A 14,393-nucleotide genomic window follows, 5' to 3' on the forward strand; every position below is an offset into this window, starting at 1 on the left:
GCTTCATTGTTGGTGTATACGAATGCAACCAATTTCTGTGCATTGATTTTATATCCTGTGACTTTGCTGAATTCATGGATAGTACTAGAAGCTTTTCGGTGGGATCTTTTGGGTTTTCCTTATAAGGTATCATGTCATGTGCAAAGATGAATCACATTGAGTGTTTTGCAGATGTTGAACCAGCCCTGCATTCCAGGTTTAAATCCCACTTGGTCGTGGTGAATAATTCTGTTAATGTACGGTTGGATCCAGTTGGCTAAATCTCGTTGAGGATTTCTGCATCCATGTTCATCAGGGAAATTGGTCTGTTGTTCTCCTCTATAGTGAGGTCTTTGTCTCGTTTTGGAATCAAGGCAATACTGGCTCCATGGTATGAATTTGGAAGTTTTCCCTCCATTTCTATTTTTTGGAACAGCTTCAAAAGAATAGGTGTTAATTCTTCCTTAATGTTTGCTAGAATTCCCCTGAAAGCCATCTGGCCCTCGACTCTTGTGTTTTGGGGCATTTTTTTTTTTATTACTAATTCAATGTCTTTAGTGGTTATGGGTCTGTTCAAATTTTCTATTTCTTCCTGTTTCAATTTTGGTAGGTTATACATTTCTAGGAATTTGTCCATTGTTTTGAGATTGCCCATTTTATTGGCGTATAATTGCTCATAATATTCTCTTATTATTGTTTGTATTTCTGCTGTGTTGGTTGTGATCTCTCGTCTTTCATTCTTGATTTCATTTGGGTCCCTTGCTTTTTCTTTTTGATCAAACTGGTTAGGTGTTTACCAATTTTGTTAATTCTTTCAAAGAACCAGCTTCTGGTTTCACTGATCTATTCTACTGTGCTTTCAGTTTCCAGAGCATTGATGTCTGCTCTAATCTTTCTTATTTCCTGTCTTCCGCTTGTGTGGGGGATTTAGTTGCTGTTCTTCTTCCAACTCCATCAGGTGTAAGGTTACGTTTTGTATCCGAGACCTTTCTTCTTTATGAAGGCCTGGATTGCTGTATACTTCCCTCTTATGACTGCCTTTGCTGTGTCCAGAGGTTAGGGGCTGTGATGTTATCATTTTCATTGGCTTCCGTGTACTTTTTAATTTCCTCTTTAACTTCTTGATTACCCATTCATCCTTTAGTAGGATGTTCTTTAGTCTCCAAGTATTCGTTGTCTTTCCATATTTTTTCTTATCGTTGATTTCAAGTGTCGTGGTGTTGTGGTCTGAAAATATACACGGCATGATCTTGATCTTTTTGTACTTCTTGAGGGCTGATTTGTGTCCCAGTATGTGGTCTGCTCTGGAGAATGTTCCATGTCCACTGGAGGAGAATGTGTATTCCGTTGCTTTAGGATGAAATGTTCTGCATATATCTGTTAAGTGTTTCTGGTCCAATGTGTCATTCAAAGCCAGTTTCCTTACGGATTTTCTGTTTAGATGATCTGTCCATTGCTGTAAGTGGATGTTGAAGTCCCCTACTATTATGGTATACTATCAATGAGTTTCTTTATGTTTTTGATTAATTGATTAATTGATATGTAGGTTCTTCCACATTTGGAGCATAAGTGTTTACAATTGTTAGGTCTTCTTGGTGGATAGACCCCCTAATTATGATATGATGCCCTTCTTCATCTCTTGTTACAGTCTTTATTTCAAAGTCTAGACTGTCTGATATAAGTATGGCTACTCCAGCTTTCTTTTGTCAACCATTAGCATGATAGAGGAGTCTCCATCCCCTTATTTGCAATCTGAAGGTGTCTTTAGGTCTAAAGTGGGTCTCTTGTAAACAGCATAGATGGATCTTCTTTTCTTACCCATTCCTTTCTTACCCATTGTCTTTCGATTGGAGCATTTAGTCCATTGACATTTTGAGTGAGTACTGAAAGATTTGAATTTATTGCCATTATGTTGCTTGTAGAGTTGGCATTTCTGGTGGTGTTCTCTGTTCCTTTGTAGTCTTTGCTGCTTTCGGTCTTTTTTTTTTTTTTTTTTTTTTTTTTCTTTTTTCCATCCTTTCACTCCTTAGAAAGACCCCTTAAAATTTCTTGCACTGCTGGTTTAGTGGTCACAAAATCCTTTAATTTTTGTGTGTCTGGGAAGCTTTTTATCTCTCTTCTATTTTGAACGACAGCCTTGATGGATAAAGAATTTTTGGCTGCATGTTTTTCTGGTTCAGCACATTGAATATATCCTGCCTCTCCTTTCTGGCCTGCCAAATTTCTGTGGATAGGTCTGCTGTGAACTTGGTCTGACTTCCCTTGTATGTCAAGGACTTTTATTCCCCTTTACTGCTTTCATGGTTGTTTCCTTGCCAGAGTGTTTTGTGAATTTGGTTATGTTAGGCTTTGTTGATGGTCAGTTTTTGTGGAATCTAATGGGAGTTCTCTGTGCTTCCTGAATTTTGATGTCTGTGTCTTTCCCCAGGTTAAGGAAGTTTTCCACTATGACTTGCTCACATAAACCTTCTACCCCTTTTTCTCTCTTCATCTTCTGGGAATCCTATGATTCTTATGTTCTTCCTTTTTAATGAGTCACTGAGTTCTCTTATTCTTATATCATGCTCTTTTGCCTTAGTCTCCCTCTTTTTTTCTGCTTCATTGTCCTCCATAAATTTCTTCTCTGTATAGCTGACTCGCTGCTCTGCTTTATTCATCTTTGCCACTGTGGCATCCTTTCAAGACTGCAGCTCAGTTAGAGCATTTTTTTTATTTCATCCTGATTAGCTTTTACTTCTTTTATCTCCACAGAAAGGAATTCTAATCTATTCAACCCCCACTACTATTCTTTTCATTATGATTCTAAATTCTGTTCAGTCATCTTGCTTGTATGAATGTTGCTGAAATCACTGGCTGTCATTTTTTTCCTGTTCTTTCTTTGGGGTGAATTTCTCTCTTTTGTCTTTTTGAAGGAAGAAAAGGAATTAATAAAGTTCCAAAAATAGAAATTAACCCATTTTTAAAAAACCTAAAAAATCAGATAAAGGATACTAGATCCTACGTGTGTTTTGGTCTGTTTGTTGAAAGACACTTGAGAGATTAAAAAGGGAAGATAAGAAAAGAAAAAAAGGCGGGAGGGGCCGGGGGAAGGAGACGTTTGAACAATTAAAAAATGCATACAATAAAATAGATTAAATGAAATGATTGAAGTAAAATACAATATAAAAAATTCACAACAAAAGTAAAAATGTAGCAGAAAAAAATTAAAGAAAAATCATTTTAATAAAAACGGAATATAAAAATATTTTTTTTCTCTTTCTGTATTCAAGAATAAGAAAAGAAAATGAAAAGAAAAAGAAATGAGTAGGTGGACCAGTGAACAGAATCAAATATGACTGAGATTACATTCGGTTTCCCCTAGAAGTCAAACCATGAACCACTTTATAGTCTGCAAACTAAGCAGGCGAGAGACCGGTGGTGTTCCTCAAGAGCTTGGTTGGCGTGGTTGGGCAGGGCTTAGTGTGACGGTTTGTTCTCCACTAGACGGTGCTGCTTAGCTTACTGGGGTGGATTGTTGTGGCATGTATAGGCATGTATGCGCAATGTGTGGGAGGAGTGAAAATGGCCTCACCCAGCTACCCAGTCTCTAGTATCAGAACTCTGTGCTCTCCCCAACTGGCAATCATGCACCCCTCCTTTGTCTCCAGTTTCCATCCATTCCCCACTCCTACACTCTCCATGACCACGCGGTCATGCTGTCAAGCAGCACCTCCCTCCTGAGTTGTATCTCAGATGGGGATGTTTCCCCATTGTCACTTCTGAGGGCCTGTGGCTTTGACCTGTTTGGACTTTCTGTGGAGGGTCTCGCTGAGCAATGGTGGGTGCCCCTCTGCCCCCAGGAATGTTTGGGAGACTGTGCTGCTGCTGATGCCCAGAGACTGCAGCTGGGCACCAGCCCGTCCCAGAAGAAGTTCTGTGATCATTGTAGCAGCAGCATTTCAGGGATTGTGGCAGATCAGAGCACACATCTGGCACCAGGCTTCACCCTTAAAATCCTTGCTCCAGTACCAGTGAATGTGGCCATTCTCTGAGATCCACTGGGACCTTTACCTGTGGGGAGGCCTCTATGAAATGTCCTCCCAACAGGGAAATGCCTTTCCCCCTGTGGCCTCTCAGGGCTCCACTCTCTGCTCCCAGGGGTTCGCCTTTCCCACCGGAGCTCCGTCAGGTATTGAGCTGTGGAGGTTCAGACTCTGTGCTCCCCCTGTTTACAGAGTCCTAATGGAAATGAAACCCTCTCCTTTCTCTTTTCTCCCTTTTTTGTTCAGTCCCTGTGGCTGTGTCCACTCTTCCTTTTTTTTTTTTTTTTTGTCCTGCTGCTTTTGCAGGGTGGTGCTTTTACCATACTCCCCCGCCCCCCGCCCCCCATCTCCACCCTCTCTCCTCAAGCAGAATCAGCTCCCTGCACTCCGTGGCTTCTCTCCCTCCCAGTTCACCTCTCCATGCCACGTACCTGCTGAGTTTTGTGGTTCAGGTTGTGCAGATTGATGTGTTAATCCTCAAGTCAGTTTTCTAGATGTGCAGGATGGTTTAGTGTTGATCTGACTGCATTTTGGGTACGAGAGAAGCAAAAAAAAAAAAAACCTCCCATGCTGTCCCACCATCTTGGTCTTTCCCCCAGTCTTCATTTTAAGGTCAGTTTTGTTTGATATAATTATTGCTATCCAAGCTTTCTCTTGACATCCGTCTATATGATAAATATTTCTCCACCCCTCACTCTCAGTCTGCAGATGTCTTTACGTCTGAAGTATGTCTCTAGTAGGCAACATGTAGGTTGGTCTTATTATTTTTTAACACATTTTGTCATGTTGTATCTTTTGATTGTAGCATTTAGTCAATTTACATTCAAGGAAATCATTGAGAGATATTTAGTTATTGCTGTTTTGCTATTTGTTTTGTTTGTTTTTTTGGATCTGTTTCTTTCCTTGCAGTCTTCTCTAGTGATGTTTGTTTTCTGTAATGATATGCTTGGATTCTTTACTCTTTATTTATTTATTTTTTTTATATCCCTGGGTTTAAAACAAAAATTAGTGTTTAGTTTTGAGAGAAAGAAAGAAAGAGAGAGTGAGAGAGAGAGAGAGGCTGCATGAGAGGGGAAGAGGCAGAGAAAAAGGAGGGCACAGAATCCTAAACAAGTTCCAGCCTCTGAGCTGTCAGCTCAGAGCATGATGGGCGGCTTGAACGCACAAACTGTGAGATCATAGTCTGAGCCAACGTCGGCACTTAACCATTTGAGTCACCCAGGCACCCCTTTATTACTGGTTTTTAATTTGTGCTTCCCTTTCGGTTTCTATATAACATCTTCTGCATATAGCAGTGTGTATTAAGTTGATGGTTGCTTAAGTTTGAGCTCACACTTTACTCCTCTTCTCCCCATGTGCTAGGTATATGGTGTCACACTGATATTTACACATATTTATTTTTACTCCCTTTGTGCTTCATGTTACTCATGATCTTGCTTTTACCCTTAAAGACATTACCCTGTGTCTTTTACCCTGTGACGTTTCTTGTAGGGCTCATTGTTGGTCATGAACTCCTTTGGATTTTGCTTGGGAAACTCCTTCTTATCTCTCCTACTATTCTGAATGATAGTCTGGTGGATAAAGTATTTTTGGCTGCAGATTTTTCCCCTTCAGCACTTTGAATATATCATGGCACTCCCTTCTTGTCTGCAAGGTTTCTGCTGAACAACCCACTGAAAACCTTATGGGGTTTCCTTTGTTATGTAACTGTTTTCTTTTGTCTTGCTGCATTTGGAATTCATTTTAGTTACTGTGTGTTTTGGTGTAGACATCATTGGGGGGTGTAGACATGACTTTGTTGGAGGATTTTTGTGTCTCTTTCATCTGGATGTCTTTTTTTCTTTGCAAATATTAGGGAAATTTTCAGCTATTATTTCTTCAAGTAAATTTTCTGCGTCTTTTCCTCTCTTTTCTTCTTTAGAGCACCTTATAATGCAAATATTAATTACGCTTGATGGAATCACTGAGTTCTCCATTTTGTTTTGTATAGGCTTTTTTCTCTCTCACTTGCTCAGCTTGATTTCTTTTCCTTTCTTGTCCTCCTGGGCACTGACTCATTCTATTTCTTCTAGCTTGCTATTTATTTCATCTAGTTTGTTTCTAATTTCAACTTATTGTGTTTTTCATCTCTAAGTGGTTCTTTTTTATTTCTGTGATAAGGGTCTCACCGACGTGTTCCACTTTTCTCTCAGGTCTATCTAGTATCTTTATGACCGTTACTTTAAGTTCTATATGAGGCATATTACTCATATCACTTTCATTTCATTTTTTTTTTTCTATTATTTTCTTCTATTCTTTCATTTGGGAGATATTTCTCTGTCTCTTTGCTTTGTCTACTTCTCTGTGTCTGTTTCTGTGTGTTAGGAAAGTCTACTTTTCTTCCTCTTGGGAAGTACTGTGCAGGGCACACACTGAAGGTGGCAGCGGTCCTCTATAGTGGACTTAGAGCTGCTGTGGGGATCTGGGCTGTGCTGAGACCCTTGGAAAATCATGTGCAGGTAGCGTAAGCTGTCAAACAAGTTGTGTGTGCCAGCCTCATGAGGTTTTGAAGTGGTGGGGGTCTGGAGCTGATGGCCAAGAAAGAATTCTTGAGACATCTTTGGTGTAAAAAGTGATTTTATTAAAGCAGAGGGACAGGACCTGTGGGCAGGGAGAGCTGCACTGGGGTTGTGAAGAGTGACTGGTTATATACTACGAAGTTGGGGAAGTAAAGGCAAACGGAGACCTCCAGAAAACTTTAATGTGCTAAAGAGGATTCCTAAGATACCAGACGTCTTTCTGTTGTCAAGCTAAGGTGGTTTTCCCTCTAGTAAGGCATTAACATTAGGACTGTAGGGGGTTCCTGGAGGGGTGCTCTACTCTGTATTGGCCTGGAACGTTTGTTGATGGGCTGCAGGTTATAGAGAAATTTAATTTTACCGGTCATTTCCTGCTTGGATTTGTTCTCCACATCAGTATGGAGGGGACGGTGAAGTTTGAGCTCCAGGTGACTCGAGTCTAGGCTATTGATAAGGTTGCCTTTTTCCTTGAATTTACTAAGACATTTGTAAACTTATGGAGATTCCTGTCCTGCATGACAGTGATCTCTGTCAGTTAATCATTTGGTTTTTTTCCCTTTGCTTTGTTCTTGGGCAGTCAGGAGTGCCTGAGGAATATCACACATATTCTACCGGGTGTGGGGGTGAAGTTATGCTAGCTTGTGCCTTGCCCTCAGCCTGCCTTATGTTTCCTCATCATAACCCCCGTGTACAGTTTTGACCATTAAATCATTAAGGTTGTTGATGTGGAAGGCCTTATCTTTGGTAGCCTCTTCCAGCTGAGTAGGGGTGTAGAGATGTCCCTAGCTATGGGTCCATATTGGTCTGTTGGGGAACTTATAGGGGAGTTACAAAGACTGGAGGCAGCTGAATCCTGTGTGGACATGTGTGAACCTCCATGAATAGAAAGGATTATTTATTGTCTTAAAGGTATTGTACTTTTGGAGTCTTGGCATCAGGCAGAGAGACATGGGAGAAAACAGCAAAACATAATTAGAATGATAAGAAAGAGAAGCCCAAATAAAAGATAGTTGACAAAATCCTCCAGTCTAGATGTTTAATCAACCATTAAAGGAAAGAGAGGGATTGTTGAAAGCGCCAATTTGAGTATTCGTGTGAGAAATTTTTGGGGTAATCTGGGAAGTACACACTGCATTTTGTTTTTACAAGACCACAAGTTCCAGCATTTAAAACATCTAATGCCATTCTATTTTGTAGTACTGTCTTATGTATTTGTTTTAGTATTTAATAATATAATGTTATTGAGAGTCATAGAAGGCCCTAAGTGTGTAACAGGTGGTATTTAGCCATTATATAGATTCCCTTTTTTTTTTTTTTTTTTTTTTAGTAAGCAAGTAGGTAATAAATAAGACACTTTTATGAAGCAAGAAAAATGTGGGTTAATGGTTAGAGCAAATTACAAATCCATTGTCTGCCTGCGCTGCCAGTGAGAAGTTTTTTAGATGTCAGGCTTGAAAAATCCTCAGCTGGAGCGGTAACAGGCAGCAGGAATCAGATGGGCTTTTCTGGTTTGTAATTCAGATGTCTATGGTGATCCTTTGGAATAAGCATTGTCAGAAGGAACTGTTAGTAGAAATTGGGGAAAGGAGAATGAAAAAGAAAGGTAAAACCATCATAAGAGAAGTTGCAGGTCTTCCACAGGTTAACAGCAATGAGAAGACACATTAGTGTCTTCCTGTGAAGGGGGTCCATATTTTATTTTACATATAGGAGCCTATGAAGAGTGCTCCTCTAACTTCACTTCAGTGGGAATACGTAATATGACGTGGTAAGGGCCCTTCCACTTTGGAGTTAACTCTCCTGCTGTATTACACTTTCAGCTAGGTCTCCTGGGCTTATATGGGGTGTGTTTTCAGTAACTATCAGATCAGGATTAGGGAGGATATGGTTTGCATATTCACTTAGAGATTTATAAATTAATCTAGCCTCAAGTGAATAATTTAATAAAACACCATAGTCTTTATCTGTTGATAGGTTTGCAGTGAGAAAAGACTTTTTATATACAATTGTTGGCGGAATCCATCCCATTTTTCCAGTTATTTAAATAATCTTATGTCCATAGTATCCTGTCATTATCCCCATAGAAAAACAAGCACAGTGAATGTCCATAGCTGTGTTTCTGTGACAGTTCTTCTGAAGTTTACCTCATGTTGCCTAGTTTAGGAAAACAACATTTAAAGACAGTCAGAACTAGAATTTAACATCCGTAAGGATGTGTTATTGAAACATAGTTTTTTACTCTAATAACCCTGATTTCCAGAGGTAGCCAAATCGAGACTAATTCGTTTATAAAACAAGTCCAGTTTTAACAAACTGAGCCTAATTATTTACATAAGCTCAGCAAGAATAGTGACTGATCAGGGGTGATTCTGAGGCTCAGTTGGTTAAGCAACCGACTTTGGATCAGATCATGATCTCACGGTTTGCGGGTTCAAGCCCTGTGCCTGTGCTGTCAGTATACAGCCTGCTCGGGATTCTCTCTCTCTGCACCTCCCCCCCCTCAAAAATAAACAAATATTTAAAAATTTAAAAAAGAGACCCTATGCCAACTAGTCTTTGCTCACACCCCCCCCCCCCCCGCAAGGTACAGACTTCATAACAAAGCAAAAAAAAAAAAAAAAAAAGAATAGTGATTGATCATGTAGATCTCTTGTAATTTGCTTTGCTGGAACCTTTTATAAGGAATCTCCAGACTGAAGTTTTAGTAGCCTCTGCAGGCCAAAAGCCAAACCAAGCACTTACATCAGACATGCCTGCAATACGTTTAGATTTGGGTGTATTCCTCTTCAAGAGTTCCCCAAGATACCCTGAGGTTCCTGCATCTGCCAGGAAGTGACATTTTTTACTTACCTGGTAAGGGTTCTGGGAACTCTGTAAGCAAGGTATCAGGCCAACATTTCTAAGGGGCTTTATGGCTCCATGTTTCGTTAAGTCAACCTTAGGTCCTTAGTGTGTGTGGTCATATCTGTGTCTATGTCTGTCTCTCCGTTATGACATTCCAGCTAAAGCCTTGGTAAATTAATCAGTATTTGCAAGGGTGTCCTTTTTACATGGACACAGTTTTAGGACTAAGCTGAGTGGGGATCTAGGTCCCACAGCACAGAACACATCATGAGGGGCAGTTTGAGGTCCTCAGGAGCAAGGCTTAAGGTCACCAGGAGGTGGATTCGAGGTCATCTGGAAAAGTCTTGCCAAAGTCCAGAGGAACACCAGTTCCCCACGACCTGAGCTAGAAGGTCACCTAGAGCAGGGCAGGAGTTTACCTAGTGCATGACTGGAGATGCCGCAATAAAGGTCCTGGTCCACGTCAGCTGGGAAGGGAACTGTGCAGGTGAGGCACTCTAGGTCACGGGGAGCAAGGCATGAGCTTGTGCAGAAAGGGTGGGGGATTACCACAAAGAGTAAATCCAGCTCACCTGGAGTGGGGATCCAGGTCACCTGGAGTAGAGCACCAAATCTTATGGAGCGGGGTTCCTGCTCCACCTGGAGACGGGTCAAGGTCACCCTGAGCAGGGATTGAGGTCACCCAGAGGGTTCCAGGAGCTCACTGGGAGCAAGGTTCCAGGTCCGTTGGAGCAGGACCCAAATTCATTGTCAGTTCCTCTCAGGGTCAGCGGTGGGTCAGGCTGTACGGCTGAGTGGGTCAGGAGGTCCCCAAGGGGCAGGCATGAGTTCACCCAGTGAGGGTCTGGAGGTTCTAGCGAGCGGGTCTTCAGGTGATCTGAAGCAGGACGCGCAGTCATGGAGAGAGAGTGTGAGTTCACTTGGAGCAGGACTCAAGGTCACCCAAAGTGTGGATCTGTTCAACTGGAGCAGGACTCGAGGTCACCCAGATCAGGGCACGTGCTCACCCAAAGCAAATCTCATGCTCCACTGGAGAGGGGCTCCAGGTCACCCTTGGCATGACTGGAGTTCCTACAGGGAGGGTCACCAGGTCACAGGGAGTGAGGCTTCGTGCATCGGGAGTGGAGCACAAAACAACAGGGAGGGAGGGCCCGTGTTTGCCCTGGTCAGGGCTTCAGTTCGCCTAGAGTGTGGCACTAGCTCACACAGAATGGAGCATCAGGTCACTGAAGCACGGCTCGAAGTCACCACAGCAGGGGCGGATCTCAAGGCCACACTCACAACTGTGTACACTTGAATCAGGGCCTGAGCCCTCTAGGAGCTGGGCTCTGGCCACCTGGAGCAGGGCTTGATCTCATACAGAACAGGTCTTGAGGTCAAGTGGAGCGAGCCTCGAGCTCGCATGGAGCTAGGCACCAACCCACCTGAGTGGGGCTCGATGTCACCTGGAGCTAAGCAGGAAGTCACAGGGAGCAGAGCTCAACTGCATAGGGGCTGGGGCTAACCCAGAACATGACTCTGGAGCGCTGGAGCCGGGCTGGAGGTCACTTGGGGCAGGTCATGAGGTCATGAAGCAGGTCACCAGCTCAGATGACACCGGAGGGGGGCTCATTGACTCCCCCCCAACCAGATGTGGGTCTCAAGGTCACCTGCACAACTATGTACACATGAATCAGAGCAAAGCTCACCAGGAATGGGGCTCAAGGTCACCTTAGCAGGGCACAGGTTCACTAGGAGCGGGACTTGAGGTCACTCAAAGTGGGACACTGCTAACCTGGAGTGGGACTCGAGGTCATCAGGATCAAGCCGTGTCCTCAATGAGACAAAGGCTTCTTCTCAACTGGAGAGGAGCTCGAGCTCACCCTCAGGAGAGTTTGCGCTCCTCTGGGCTGGGTCACCAGGTCACAGGGAGTCAGGCTTCTAGACACCTGGAGTGGAGCACAAAATCCTAAGGAACAAGGGCTCATGTCACCCGAATCAGGGCTTGAGCACACCTGGAGTGTGGCACTAGCTCACACACAACAGGGCAGGTGCTGACCTGGGGCATGACTAGACGTGCACCCCCACGCCCACCGGACGTGGCTCTCAAGTGCACCAGTGTGTACACTTTGAAGACATATCAAAGGGCTCATGTGGCATGAGCGTATCAGCAGCTGGGCTCCAGGCCACTTGGAGCAGGGCCTCAGGTCCCCTGGACTGCAGCTCCAGTTCATACTCAGTGGGGCCGGAAGTCATCTGGAGCTGGTCAGAACCTCATACAGAGCAGGGAACAGGTCCTCCAGAGCAGAGCTCCAGGTCAAACTGACTGGGGCCCCAGATCACCCCAGCAGAGGGGCACAAGGACACACAACAGTTGGCACGAACTCACCCAGAGCTTCAGAGGCATTCACTAGAAGTGGGGCACCAGCCATGTGTATCAGGACTTGAGTTCCCCCTGGTGTGGGGCAAGGTCTCACTGAGAAGGGAAGAGAGGGGCACGGGGTTAGCTGGAGTGGGCTTACCGATCCCCTGGAGCAGGGCTTGAACTCACCAGGAGCAGGACTCCATGTCCTTTGGAACATGACTTGAGCTACCTGCAGAGGGACACGAGGTCACAGGAAGCGGCACTTGAAGGTCCCTGCAGCAGAGCACAGAATCATAAAGAGAGGGGCCCTTGGTAATGTGAAGAAGACTCAAGCTCACTTGCAGGGCACCTGGAGCTCACCTGGACAGTGGCTCTAGCTCACACAGAAAGGGACACGTGCTCAGCAGAAGTGGGGCTGGGGCAAAACCCGAGTGGGGTCTGAGGCCACATAGAGAGTGAGACAAGCTCACCAAGACAGAGTCTTGAGATCACCTGGCATGAGGTCACCCAGAGCATAACACAGGCTCATCAAAACTGGGCTCACACTCACCTGGGGATGGCTACCTCTCACTCTGAGAAAGGCTTTAGTACACCCAAAGTGTGGCATGAGCTCACCAGGTGTGGGGGTCAAGGTCACCCAGAGCAGGGAAGAAGGCATATCAAGCAGGGCTCATTTCAATTGGAGACAGGCACAAGGTCACCCAGAACATGGGCTGAACTCAAGCATGGCTCGAGTGCACCTGGAGTGAAGCACGAGGTCATGTGGAGCTAAAAACAAGTTCACTGGGAGCGGGATTCAAGGTCACCCCAAACTAGGCTTTGCTCAACTGCAGTGGGACACAAGATCATTCATTAGGAGCTGAGCTAGAGATCACCTAGTATTGGTCTGGAGGTTCTGCTGAGTGGGGCACAAGGTCACACAGAAGAGGGCACGTGCTCACGAGAAGTGGGACTGGTGCAAAATCTGAGCAGGGCCTGAGGTCACCTGGAGCAAGACAAAGTCACCAGAGAAGTTCTCGTGCTCAACTGGAGAGGGGCTCCAGCTCACTGGGAAAAGTATCCATGCTTAAGCAAAAAGGGGCTTGAGATTGCCCAGAGTGGAGCATGTTGACACGCCGAGCGGGGCTGGTGCTCACCTGGAGTGGAGCATGAACTCACCCTAAGTGGAGCTCATGGCCACCCTGAGGGTGGTATGAGGTCACACGGAGCACGGTCTGTATTTAGCCGGAGGGCTGCTGGCGCTCACTCAGAATGGGGATTGAGCTCATCCAGAGCAGGACTCAAGCCCACCAGGAGCAGGACTCATGCTCACTGGGAGCGGGACTTGAGCTCAAAAGACAATGAATCAAAGGACATGAGTTCAAACATACCAGGGCATGAGGTCACCTGAACCAGGGCTCATATTTAGCTTTTGTAGGCCCACTCTAACTCAGTGTGGGGCTCATGCCCACCCATAACTGGGCTTGTGCTTACCCTGAGAGGGGTTTGTGCTCACCCTGAGCAGGTCACAAGTTTAACTGGACCAGGATAGAAGTCACCCAGAGCAGGTTTATCAGTGACCCAGAGCAGGGCACAAGGTCACACAATGTAGGGCGTGACGTCACAAGCAGTGGGGCATGACTCAACCGGAGTAGAGCAGAAACTTACCTTAATGGAGTCTGAGCTCATACAGAGCAGGTTATGAGCTCACCTGAATTAGGACACAAGCCCATTAGATATGGGACTTCAGTTATTTGGAATAGTGCTTCAGCTCACCTGGAGCTGGGCTTGAGGTCACCTGGAGCAGGGCACAAGGTCACTGAGAACAGGACAGGAACTTACCTGCAGCAGAACTTGTGTTCACCCAGAGCGGGGCTCGAGGTCACTAGGAGCAGGGCACGAGGTCACATGCAGCAGGGCACAAGATCACATAGAGCAGGGCTTGTGTTTACCAGGAGTGAGCTAGAGATCATTCAGAGCAAGACTGAAGCTCACCCCAGATCAGGGCTCGAGTTCACCCAGAGCAGGTTTGAAGTCACCCAGAGTGTAGCTCAAGGGCTGGTACTCACACAGAGCAGGCTCATGCTAACCTGGAGCAGGGTTCATGCTCACGCAAAGTGGGAATAGACCTCATCCAATGAGGGACTCAAACTCACAAACCGTGAGATCATACCTGAGTCAAAGTCAGATGCTTGAACAATCGAGGCATCCAGGTGCCTGAGATTTCATATTAAAAGTATCAATTTCTAAAAAAATGTTCCTAGGCCAAATCATTAAAATTCCATTCTAAAGAATCTCAACTCTAAAAAGTACCATATGAGTTGTCTTCCCTTCTCTCTTGGTAAATATGAAGAGGTGGCATTTAGCAGACATTAATGCCAAGTACTTAATCTTTGAAAACCCTAGAATGTTTACATTTGATATCTTACCTTACGTAGATTTAAGTTATATACGTCTGATATCTGAGACAAAAATACAGATTTACTAATCTTGTCCCTTACATTTCCTTTTGCATATCTTCAGCTGAAAATTCAAGAGTGGTAATTTCAGTTTATTAACAGCAACAAAAATGAAAACTGAAAAAAATGTTTATTACTCAGAGTTGGTATATAAACGATTTTTATTTTTATTTATTTTTTTTTCAACGTTTATTTCTTTTGGGGACAG

At 44.3% G+C, this 14,393-nt stretch overlaps 1 long non-coding RNA gene across 2 annotated transcripts; it reads right to left on the minus strand.

Annotated features, from left to right (window-relative positions):
* Window positions 1-6,599: 6,599 nt before the first annotated feature.
* On the minus strand, window positions 6,600-13,957 carry LOC147571180 (uncharacterized). 2 transcript variants are annotated; one of them, XR_015247650.1, is made up of 5 exons: window positions 11,934-13,957; window positions 11,772-11,858; window positions 11,178-11,331; window positions 9,976-10,474; window positions 6,600-8,122 (listed from the first exon to the last, which is right to left on the minus strand). It is a non-coding gene; the product is annotated as an uncharacterized LOC147571180 (long non-coding RNA). The 2 variants fall into 2 exon arrangements; XR_015247649.1 differs by having other exon boundaries at window positions 11,178-11,858.
* Window positions 13,958-14,393: the final 436 nt, after the last annotated feature.

This window comes from Puma concolor, unplaced genomic scaffold (genome assembly GCF_028749965.1).
Source record: "Puma concolor isolate L17-30 unplaced genomic scaffold, mPumCon1.1.hap2 unalloc_scaffold_5, whole genome shotgun sequence".
In the NCBI taxonomy this organism is placed as follows: domain Eukaryota; kingdom Metazoa; phylum Chordata; class Mammalia; order Carnivora; family Felidae; genus Puma; species Puma concolor.